This window comes from Zonotrichia albicollis, chromosome 3 (assembly GCF_047830755.1).
Source record: "Zonotrichia albicollis isolate bZonAlb1 chromosome 3, bZonAlb1.hap1, whole genome shotgun sequence".
NCBI classification, from domain to species: domain Eukaryota; kingdom Metazoa; phylum Chordata; class Aves; order Passeriformes; family Passerellidae; genus Zonotrichia; species Zonotrichia albicollis.
The window spans coordinates 82,122,277-82,134,570 of record NC_133821.1 but is presented as its reverse complement, the minus strand read 5'-3'; the positions used below and the strand labels follow the sequence as shown (position 1 = coordinate 82,134,570).

The 12,294-nt window shown below is 44.6% G+C and overlaps 1 protein-coding gene across 3 annotated transcripts in view; it reads left to right on the top strand.

Annotated features, from left to right (window-relative positions):
• The window catches only part of EVA1A (eva-1 homolog A, regulator of programmed cell death), a 207,617-nt gene that overhangs the window by 130,407 nt on the left and 64,916 nt on the right, over positions 1-12,294 (top strand). The window contains exon 1 of one of the 3 annotated variants that reach the window (XM_074538014.1): positions 8,151-8,435. The exons of the other annotated variants lie outside the window; for them this stretch is intronic. The gene's annotated coding sequence lies outside the window, so the exon portion shown is untranslated. Of the gene's footprint in view, positions 1-8,150; positions 8,436-12,294 lie in introns of those variants that run through there. 3 annotated transcript variants of the gene reach the window in all.

Here is a 12,294-nt window from a genome sequence, read left to right as displayed (position 1 = left end):
GCACCAGGTATTCTGCTTGGTTTTTCTCAGATGCTAAAGCCTATATATAGGGCTTTCCCCACTTCTCTCTTCTTTCCTCAATGTCTTTTGTTCTTAATTTTCTCTCTTCTCCACTACACTTTCTATATGGGTAAAATGACACATCTCAGCTTAGAATTTCTATTCACATATACTTGTCTCCTGTTCATGCTCATGATGGCTTAGAAAGCCTGAAGGGATATTCTGTAATTCAGTGTCCATTCATGTGTGTTTTCAGTACTTCCCATTAAACAGCAGCATGAAGAAATGTTGGCAAGAACAGAGATAACAGAAATGCTGTCCTCACTATTCCAGGAGGTACAAAGCAGGCATTACAGGGACAAAATTGCCTTATTTTCTTCAGGGACATCTAATCACTTCAAAAGCTCTCCCTCTGACTGCCCAGTTTTTCCATCTCACTGTGAGCTGCTGCAACCTGGAATTGGGAGCTTTGGGCAGATGGTGTCAGAGACACCTCAGCTGTCATTCCAGCCAGGGAAGCTCTGAGAAGTGCCATGATACTCAAATTCTCTACATCCCTGTTTATATTCCTAGAGAATACAGAATACAGTAGAGTATGGACATGTTTGGGCTGCCTCCACACAGGGTAAGACTGACACCTATGGAACCTCCAAGCTGACGTGCCTCTGGATAGGGTCCATCAGTTCAGCAGATGATGTCCCTGCCATAATTTCACTGCATCTGGACCAAGTTGGTTCATCTCCCTACCAAGTGCTGTCCTGCAGCATGGCTTAGCAAATCTTGGTAGGGCATCAGCTTGGAGATCTCTTTGTGTTGTGACACAAACCAGATAAAAGCTACAGGGCAGCATACAAATTTGTATTTCATTTGGGAGCATCCTCAAAGGCATTCAATGCACTTCTGTCCTCTCTTTCTTAGGTGTCTGTTATACCTCTGGCTCTCGTGGCTTAAGGCAAATTTTGCCTTAATTGGCAAGCTACCTCGTTTTAATAACCTTTTATTTTGAATTTGCAGGACATAAGCATCTCTTTGCTTTGCTTCAGATGGCCAGGGCTATATTCTACGGCATAAAAAACACTGGTAGAAAGCAGGGAGTGGAACTGATTCATCAGTAATAGCATCTCAAATGCATTTATTTATTTCTTAAGTGCTCTGGGAAATGTTTTCCTTGAAAACCACAAATCCACATGTGGGTTGATTTTTGTGGGTTTTACTGAATATAGAAACTAACAACTCTGTATCTAGAGTGATTGGAGGCGTGGAGACCTTGCTGACACCTCTGTGGCATAGGATCATTCAAGCAGGATAAGGTCATACTAGAAAACTTGCAGGAATCTCAAAGCAGGATCTGACAAATCTTGCAAGATCAAAACCCTCAATGTTCTGCATGCATTCTCCTTTCCAGCCTCTGGAGCCTACTTCCTCAAAAAGAGGTTAAAGGAAGAAAGGTACTTTAAAGTTCCTCTTTATAAATGAAATCATAATTGATGGAAAATTAAAGCAATTGATGTAATATAAACCTCCTGGTAACTGGAGAAGGTGCTACAGAGGCTTCCCAGCAGTTATACATCAAGAAACATTCTTAATCTCCTAGATAATGCGGAAAAGGAATGATATTTATTATCTACAAGTCCTTACAAGCTGAGGATGCAGTTTATAAAACTGTATTTGGCTCCCCCTCCTTTTCCTCCGTTATTGTAATCCTTCACCATGGATCATTTTACATCCAAACTCACCTTCATCTGTTATCATACTTTGGTGATTTATCAGAATCATGAAGTTCTGATTAATAAGGCTAGAAGGACATCCATTAGAAGAACTAAGAATCTGTGATCATTTCCTCTCAGGCTCTCATTAGCTGTGGCTATCCTTCTAGGAGTTTTATCTTTGTCTTTCTATTTCCAGACTAAAGCACATGAGGCTTAAAAATAATATCCTAAGATTAATCTTTTGTTTCTCTTGCCTTTTAAAACCTTTGGTCAAGATGGAATATGATCTCCATGCTGTCAGCTGAAATAAGTAGAAACAACACAAACTGTACAAATACACTCCTAATGAATGAGCAGGCAAGTCAGAATAATAGATGGTTTGATTCAGCCTCCTTCATTCTAGATGGAAAAGACAAAGCTCTACAGATAATCCTATGATCATACAAAATATTTGTGGGGTAGATAGGAATTGCACTCAACAGTGTCTTTTCCATGAGGACTTCCTTTTTCTTTATGTTGCTTTGGTTTTTAAAATGACACGAGTTGTGGTGAAATACCCCTCTGGTACTTTCAGGTTGCTGTGCTTAGTGAAGGGGGAAAGGTTTTGTTTCAGAGTTTCTATACTAAGCTCTCTTTTTAATGAGACACTCCTAGGTTAAAAATACCTTCTGAAAGCAACTTCCCACGTCTTTCCTACATCAGTGACAGATTGCAGCAGAAAATGTGGAGTACGCCTGAAAGTGATAAGTTGAGGTTAGAGGTCTAGCCAAAGTCAAGTGCTAGGGAGTTTCAGCTGTAGAGAGCTGATGCTTTGAATTATAATAATGTGATTAATGTTTCTAATGTAAGTGGGTTTGGGAGTTACAAGGACTTGCAGCAGCAACTTGGATAAGAATGGTGAAACCTGCTTTTAGAGTTTTATTTATAGCACATTCATTAGGTTGGGCAAAATGGACAACATATGCTTATGTGGTTAATGATAAATCCATATGAGGACTAAACTAGTCTGCTGAGTTATGAGAAAGCCATTTGTAGGTCAGATTTTTCTGGAGAGAGACAGACTTGAGAGGAACAATTCCTATCTGATTGAGGGTAGGGGGAACAGGGAGAGGAGAAGAAGAAACCAGCTTTTCTCCTTTTGTAAAATACATAGGATGTTATGTTACATAAATGTTACAGATCTTCATTAGTTTTTAAAGGTCATTTGCCCCTGAAGTTTATGTAGATGGCTTCATAAATGCCAAAAATAGCATGGGGAGGAGCAGATATGTATGGAAATTATTCAAATTTTTTTTAATAAAATGGCAGATAATCTAATGTTAACATATGAAAACTGCAAAAGCCAGAAAAGAATACATCTCTGATGCATTGTATTTTTTCTTGTGAGATTCAGACAATCTAGAATGAAATGAAAGGTACTGAAGGAAAAAAAAGTTATATAAGATTATTCCTTCTGTTTGAATTCACCACACCTTAAGCCTGCTGCTGTAAGCACTTTAAGATACTCTTTCAAACAGAAATAGTTTCCCCAGGTGAGAGTATAGTTAATAAACCCAGTATTTTGGCACATGGTTCATGTTGTGGTTTTAGTTATAGATCTGCCAAAAGGATAAAAAATGATTGGTTCCCCTCCTCTATCCTTATCCAGGGTTGTGCAGGTCCTTCAGCCACAGGCCCCAGTGGTTTCCACCAGAGACCATGATGCCATTTGGACTGAAAAAATAAAAAAGAAATAAAAGCAAGAAAAACAAAGACAAACTAGTGAAAGAAAACCCTTATAAATTCCCTTTATATAGCAGCCAAATGCATAAGTTCCACGCTAGAATCTCAGTAGCTGCATGCTGCACATCCTCACAAATAAACAGGCAAAACCTATCCATTTGCAACAAGCTATTTCCCTTCTCTGCTCTTATTCCTAGGTAGAAATGGAAATGGGCTGTTCATTTTCAAGGAAACGAGCTGCCAAGTGAATACTCTCAAATGTGTTCCCATACCTCTGCTGGGTGTTGCTGCAGGTGCTATTTGTGAATGAGCTCAGATTATCATAACACACTTTCAGAAAAGCTGACTGATTAGAGTGAGTATTTTTAGCAAGAGAAAATGTCACCTAGTGCAGAGATATTTAATGATATATATGTATATGTACAACAAAAACAAATACAAGAAACTCTTTCAGATGAATTCCCTTTGAAAAGTCACTTATTACTCTCAGGACAGTCAGTTAATAAAATACATGGTGGCTTTCCCCTGCTCTTGACACCCTGTAATCCACAGTGGATCCCTGCTGAGAAGATGTACTTTAATGCCACACAGCACCTTGGGCTCCACTGGTAACTGCATGAAAACTTAATGGCCTAATCAGAGTTTACCTCCTTTAGAGGCTACAGAAGATGACTTGTTTCTGCCATCAAAAGTTGTGACAACTCTATTATAATATTTATTTTATAGATATGAAATAATCCATGTTTTGCTCTGAGAGGTAAACACATATTTTATTTTTGACCCCCTTGGTAGACACAGAAAATTAGGTTCAGAGATTGCAATAATTAGCTAGGTTAATAACCCCTGGTGCAGGAGGGTCAGCTCCAGAGGGGATTCATCTCACCTGTGGTAAACTGTGTTTGGATAAAACAAATTATCTTCCACAAGGACCAGTCTCTATTAATTAGAGAGTGTCACTACAGATATTTAGCTCAGATCTACCCCTGAGCTGGCTAAGCACAGTGCAGATACATCCCACCCCATGGATTAAAACACTCTTTTTTTGAATGACCAGCAAGGACCAAGCTCTAGGAATAAATGTTCTCCTTACCTTGTAGAGCTTACAGACAAAAACCAGTGTCTTAAATACAAGAAATAAGAATGTTAAATCTGTGTGGAAAAGTCTGAGACTCACAGGGCAAGCCTGTATTTACCCAAGGCTTCAGAATGAAGAAAAAGTCTTGTGGGTCTTTTGGGTAACTTATCATTCTGAAATTAGCTATATTTAGTTTACTGGTTAAGTTAATTAAACAGCACTGGCGCCCTGCCACTGGAAAACTTTTATGGTGTTAAATATTATCATGGTCCCTGTTTATCCCAGGGTGGGGTGCCAAGTCTCTGGCTTAGCTTGACCAGTAGCATGACCCAGGGATTGTTCCCAACAGGAAGTCTGCATGGGGCCATTCTTTTTTGGAGGTTAAGGGCATTTAGCCCCCCTGTACATGAGGCTGTGTCTGCTGGCCCTGGGACCAAAGACCAGCCCTGACCCTGTTTAGTTAATTTCTTCCTCTTCTCATTTTGTTATTTGACCTCTTCACGATCAGAACCGTGGGGAAGCAGCTATGGTGTGCTGGGCTTGATGCAGGGCTAGCCTTACTTTGAAATAATGTGGTGCTATCTAATTCCCTTCTGCTGTTCTCTCTAATCTGTAAAGACCTCACAAATCTGATTTTGGCCTGGTTACCCTAATCTGCATCATGGGCTGCCCAATTCACTGACTTCAATGGGCCACACTGGACTCTGTCAGGATTTTGAGCTGATACTTGGTTTTTTGAGCTTGTTGAGCAAACAGATCTGCAAGATCTCTTCTTGACAGTGCACTAGCTCTGATCTGAAAGGAAACACAGCTTTAGACATCTGTTTCAAGGGCAGAACTATTCTGAGCTTATTTAAACTTGATACAAGGCTCTGTTTATATTTCTTTGATTAATTGAAAATAACCTCTCATTAGGGAAGTGACAACCGATACCGGACGATTGTGCTCAAGTCATTCACAGGAGTGAAAGAAATACACCAAGGGTTAGGCAGGTCAAAGCCCTTGTTTGGATCAAAGCATATGTTGAACACTGCATAAATGCCAAATCTGAAAGTGTTTTGTGTTTAAGGTTGAAGTTTGGAGTAAAATGATACTATAACAATAAATCCCCAGTTCAGCTTGTTAGGTTGCTACTGCATTCACAAAGGCACAGCAAAGAGAGGGATGCATCTGATGGAGCAACTGGATAGGAGTCCAAGTCTGCTAAAAATTTGCAGTATAGGTGAGGTAATACCACATCCAGGTCTGGTAGGCACATTTGAAAAAGAGCTTTAATGCAATGGAAATGGATCTTGAAAAAGTGACAGGCATGGTTTGTGGTTTGTCCATAAATCTGCCTTACCATGAGAGACTAAAAAAGCTCAGCTATTTTTATTTATTCAGGACAAGGTTATGGGATGACTTGTCTGTGGTTTTGTAAAGCTGAGCTTGCATGGAGAGGGAGCAGCAGGCTCCAGTTTCCACTCAGAGCTGCATGGCTTGGCTGCTTTAAACCAAAATATTGGAGGGTCCCCAGCTATGCCTAGGCTTGAAATATTCCTGCTGTTCTGGGGGCAAACTGAGGATGGGCTGTACCTTGGTGAGCTGCAGCTTTCTCTGTCCATGCCTGATCTGCAGCTTCCTGGAGAGACTGGTGAGTGATGGCCAGGGTTGAAGGTGGAGAGTGAGGCCAGACAAATGCAAATCAGAAAAGCAGCCCTTCTTCTTGACTGGTTGATAGCCACCGAAATAACTTATCTGGGGTGGATTGTCCTTCCCTGAAAGGATCTGATTTGGGGGGGGGGGTGTGTCCTTGCATGATGTGCCATAATTTGTAATGATTCAGGTGTTGCTTTGGGACACCATTCTGTGGCTTCAGCTATGCAGGTGATCAGGCCAGGTGATGGAAATTATCAAATGAGTGATCTCACCTGGCCTTAAAATATTCCTATTAAATAGGAATATTTAAATATTCTTGTTTTAGTGGGAATATTATATTCTTATAAGACTGATTGGTAAATTGAGATGTCTCAATGAGGCTATCCTTAGCCTGAGGAAGGTCAATATTTAGGAAAAAATCTCTCACCACTTTCATATTTGTAGGCAGAATGGCTATGTTTATATTTGCTTTCCAGGAAAGAGTTAAATCTGAGCTTAGACCTGGGTTCCAACTGTCCCTGTGATTTACTATATCTGGTAAGACATCTTTCAGTAGGATGAGGAGTGATACAACTTCTTCCAAACAACATTTCACCTTCTGTTCAATCTACAGTGACCTGATTGTGTGGGCATCTCATCCACCTTTCAGCAGTGGTGTGGGAACCAAATCAGGAAGATGAGGACCCCTTAGAAAGTCCCATGGGCTCCTGTCAAAGAGTTTATGGCGCTGCCTACTGCAAGGGAAGGTGGGATTTGCAGAGAGCCCAGAGTCAGGCCAGGTCAGGGCTGACTGAAAAGGACACATTTTAAGTTTAAAGGATACTTTAAAAACTGCAACCAAGTTCAAAAGCTGCTGTGCCCTTGCACACACCATGTAGAGAGGTGTTCAGAGGGTTTGCCTTGCTGGAAGGTTAGAGTGGATATTAGGAAAATAATCCAAATAGATTAGGAATAATGCTACTAGAAAATCCATTGGCTTGGTTATCAGGAAAAATTTCTTCACTGAAAGGCTGATCAAGCCCTGGAACAGGTTGGTCAGGGACATGGTGTAGTCACCATCTTCAGAAGTGTTCCCAAAATGTGTAGGTGTCATGGCTGGGGATATGGTTTAGTGGTGAGCATGTTGTTAGTTGGACTTGGAAACATCTCCATTACAACATTCCATTCCATGGCGACTTCCTTCCATTACAAAGTTTTACTGTATCTTGATTAGTAATCATTACATTGGAGTGATTATTCTGTGATTTTTTTTTCTACTAATACTCTTTTTTTCAGCCTTCTGACTTCAGAATTCAAAGACCAAGGTAAGAAATACCTTAAGGTATATGCTCATGGGACATAAAACCTTAATGACTTTGTATAATTCTGAAGTATCCATCCAGCTTTGTTCAGTAAAGGCAGTTTCTTGCATCCATCCAAGCAAAGGTTTGACCACACTCAATTGACTCAGTGTGATTTTCTGCCTCTGTGAGTCGTGCCACTGGCGCTTCTCGCGGGTGCCGGGGCTGTCCCTTGTCCTGTCCCGGGCCGTGTGCTCCTCTCCGGGCTGGGCACAGCCCCGGGAGCCCGGCCCGTCCCCTGCCCCGGGAGCTGCGGGCAGTGCCGCATTCGGAGCGGCTCCTGGGGCAGCAGCTGCCGCTCAGGATGCGGGGGGGACCTCGCTCCTGCCTGCTGCCCTCTGGCACACGTTGGAGAATCCGAGAGCTTGGAAAAGCCAGGAAAATGCTGAAAATGGCATTTCGCTCTTAGTGTCTAACATCATCGCACCACTCCTGCTCAAGTAAATAAACTCTGATGGGAATCCCGCCCCTACCCCCTTCATTCCTTGCTTTAATAAAACTTGTCACAGTGATTTTTTTCCCAGTCAGCAGATTTTTACGCTGGTTAACGAGGGCGAAAAATTTCTCTTCCCCCCCAGCCGCCCCCAGTTGCCTCCCCTCTCTTTCATGTCAGGGGCCAAGTTTGGATTGGAGCCTGGTGAAGTTTCTGTGTCATTTCCTGTTGCTGCCCTCCCCGACACTCGCTCCGCGCTCCAGCCCTCCCGCAGACGCGCAGGGCGTCCGCCCTCCCTCATTCCCTCCCTCCCTCCCGGCCGGCGGCTTTTGGGGAGGATGTGACAGCGCTGGGCACACCTCACGCTCCCGCCTGTCAAGCCGCATTCCTGCTCCTGCTGTCCCCACGGGCTCAGCTCCCAGCCCGCTGCCAGGAGCGCCGAGAAGCCAAACGCTGGAACAACTTTCTTCTCTCCACGCAGCCCGCGGTGCGTCCCAGGCTGCTGGGAACCGGAGGCGGTGAGAGCAAACCCATCCTTCTCCCGCAAACTTCGCCCGCTCCTGCTGTCCGTGCAGGAAGTGGGCAGCGAGGGGCCGGGAATGCCGGTGCTGGGTGTTTGGGTGGGCGAGGGGCTGCGGGGGGACGGGGAGGGGACAGGGAAGGGACAGGAGCCCCGTGCGTCTCACTCCGTCGGACAGGTCAGCTGTGAGGGCTGGCATCAGTGCTGTTGTGCCGGTGGCTTGATGTGAGTGACGGAAAAAGAGCTGTTGAACAGAGCGGGAGAGCGGCACGGGGATGTTCAGAAGCCGGGCAGGCAGCGAGAGGAGGTGAGGCAAAGAGCAGGGGCTGCTCAGCCTTTTCTCTTACGTGTTTGTCTTTCAGCTTCAGTTTAGTGCTCACAGGTTTTTCCCAGGGCTGGCTTGCGGCAGCGTTCACGGGGTTTGTGAGTGTGTCCAGTCCAGGGGATTGCTTTTCTGAGCAGAAAAAGCTGATACATGTGGAAATCTGTGTTACCCTCGCTTGCAGGAGCGGGCACGACTCAACTGGCATCTGTAAAATCTTGCTTGTGTTGCCTTTCCTCTGCCATTGCCTTATTTGCTCGCTGAACACACGTATATTTGGTAGGAAAACTACACAAATGCTCGTGCTTTAAAGTGGAACAACTGTGACTTCATGTACTATTTCTGTCATTCCTGACTCGTTCAGTCTTGACTGTTTCTTGGACAAACAAGGCATAACAAAGTGACGGATAAATCCCGAAGCATGTGCTGGAGCTGGTTCCCGGAGCTTCCAGAGTTAAAAGGTTTTCTTGAACTCACTGACACAGGGCAGTAAATCTCAATGTGTCAGTAAGAGAGGGAGAAAAGCGCTTGCAGAGCATTGCACACCGGCAGATAGAGTCGGTGCTGCACAACCCTGGGTCCTCACAGGCAGGATCAGCTCACAACACCTCCAGCTACCCAGCAGCATTTAGAAAGGTCAATCATATGTACAATATTTACCAGCTAATTGTAAGTGAGGCAATAAAAGCCTTGGAGTTGGCCCCAGGAGAAATGATCCCCAGGCGTTGTGTACAGTGTGTTTACCTCCCAGTCACTGCTTGATTCATGTTGCTCTCTCAGATCCCTCTCATTTTATGCTGGTTTGGCAGTAGAGTTCTCTCTGTCCCTCCTTCCCTAATGAAGAAGTGGTGGAAAAAGGTACAAGATGGGTATGTAGGAAATGGGCTTTGGGCTCGCTCTGAGCACTTCAGTCACTCTCCATTGCCCCAGCCAAGGCACATCTCCTCCCATGGCTGGGGAAAGTTCAAGCCCCCTGTCCAGCCTTGGCACCCCTTGTCTTGCTGCCATAAGCAATAGCGGACCCAGGAGACATTTACTGACAGCTTTGCCTGGAGCCAGTTTCTAGGTAAAAGCTCAAAGTTTCTTTCACAGCTCTTCCATGAAAGGCACTTTTTTTTTTTTTTTTTTTTTTTTTTTTTTTTTAGTTGAGTAGGAAATCCTGTTTTGGGTCTTCCAATCTCCCAGACTCTTTCTGAGTGTTGTGCTACTGGGGGATTTAACAAAAAGTATTCACTCAGTATTCTCACAACAGGCTTATACATGTACTAGTGAGGTGGTCTAGAGGATCTGTGCTACCACACAGGGCTTGATCTGAGACAACTTCTGGGTGTTGCTGGAGTTCAGGAAGGGCCAGGACACTCCAAAGGCAGTTTGGATGTAGTCACCTTGTTTCAGAGTGTAAGAGAGTTTAATAATATGTAGGCGTCAGGCTGTGCCAATTGGCTTCAGGGCTGAAGAATGGGCTCTGGCAGGGGTTAGTTTACTAGCAGAGACACACATAGCCAAAATTGAGTAGTGAGCTCATGTAACAGAGGGAGGAGAGAAACTGTAGCAGGGGTTGCTCTCAGCACCTCCTAGGAGCCCAAGAAACAGCATTTGCATGGAGCTGTGCTCTGTATTCTGGATGTGAAAGGAAATGAGGTGACAGACTGGCATTTTCACAGGGGTTCAACAAGCAAGTCAGCTCTGAGGTGAATGGAATCATTGCCTGTGTAAGGTGACTGGGGGCCTGACTGAGCTTCAGGGGCCGCTTTGGGTGCTTGAAGGGGGGATATGACCTCCAGGCCTTTGGAAAACCACCCATATATCCACCCATCTGTTGAGAGATGAACCTCTGTCTCCAGTGCAGTTTTTGGGAGTGCGTTTCTAAACTATCCCAAAACTTTACCTATGTGCCAGGGAGGTGAACATAATTTCATCCTTATTTTTTTTGTATTTAAATGTTAATCCTCTTCATTTTAAGCTGAGATCACCCTGGTGATTCCAGTGATGTTATTCTTGATTTACAGCAGTGGAGGGCAGGTAAAAATCAGTCCCGTAATATTAGTCCCTTAATATTTTTCTGACACTTGCAAAGGAGAAAGCAAAACAAGAGAAACCCACTCAGGGTGAGATCATGATGGGAACTGAAGGGTCTAAAGTACCACCAAGACTTTTCTGACTTTTTTTTTTTTCTTACTTGCCCTACATCTCAGTTTTTTCTTCTGTCAATAGAAATTTGTTCTGTGCATGAGCAAAAGATGGGTCCCTATTTTTACACAAAATGCTGTAACAGCAGCAAACCCAGGGTCCCTGTCCTGTCTCTCTCCTTGTGTGAGCGTGCTCTCCACACCACACAGTGCTCGTGTAGCCTTGACAGATGAGCCAGGGGATGGCCATTCCAGTTCTGCTGCTTACCTTGGGAAAGTGCTCTGGAGCCCAACAGACTTTACTGTCTGGAAATATTTCCTGTTGCACAACATAAATTGTCTCTTTCAGTTTAATCCTGTTGTCTTAGATTACCTCACCAAAGTACTACCTTGAGTAAAGCCTCTCTCGACAGCCACTCCACTGCAGGGGGGGGAGCCAGTGTTCTAAGAGGCCGCAGGGTGTGAAGACTCTGCAAGAAGGTGGGGTGGGTATGTGCTTCCCTTCCCCCTTTCTCATCTTGCGCAAGGGCAGGGCAAACAAGTCCTGCTTTTTAACATCAGGTCTGTGTGACTTCTCGTCCCTGAGCCAGACCCCTCTGCAGCTCCACAAACCCATGATAGCCACTGAGACCCCCAGGAGAGATCTCTCATCACTGGTGGCTTCTTGTGGTGCTGGTGGTCCTTTTCTCTGAGCTGCTTTTTCCTGCTTCAGTGCTTGAGCTTGGTGTGGTGCTCCCTGTCCTGCCCAAGGTTGCTCTGAGGATTCTGTGCTGCTTACCAGCATGTTGGCTGCCATCTGCTTCAGTTTCTCTCAGCTTCTCCTAGGGAACAGCAGCAGCATTTGGGGTAGCCTTGGCCCAGTTTGTGGGTGCTTCCAAGCTCCCTGTGCTTCCCCATCTCCCCAGGCTGAATCAGACACACTGTGTTCCTCTGCTTTGCTCTTGCTCAGCTGCAGCTCCAGCTCTCATGGTATTTAAATGCTGATGCACAAATTTAGGTAACATTTACACGCTCTAGTGAGTCTTCAGCTCGCCTGCACAAATTTCTTGTTTTCCTTCTTCTAATGCAGTGCCACTACCTGAGGACAGTGCTGCCTCCTTGCTCCAGGGAGCTGCTGATCCCTGCTCTGTTTATGGGACATTGCCATAGCAATGAGGATGTGTAGTGGAGATGGTCAGGATTAACCAGACCATATCCCTGCTGCTGGCCAAACACAGCCAAAAAGGTGTCTGACTCCTTCCCTCCCCAAACAGAATCCTGTTTGCTTTGACTATTTTTAAACATATTTGCTGGTGGAGCCTGGAGCTCACTGTCAATCTGAGCCTTGCCACATGCAACCCACAGCTCTTTAAAATGGATTATTGTGGAGATGGGAAGGACAGTTTTTGCTCTTCTGTTCACTGGCT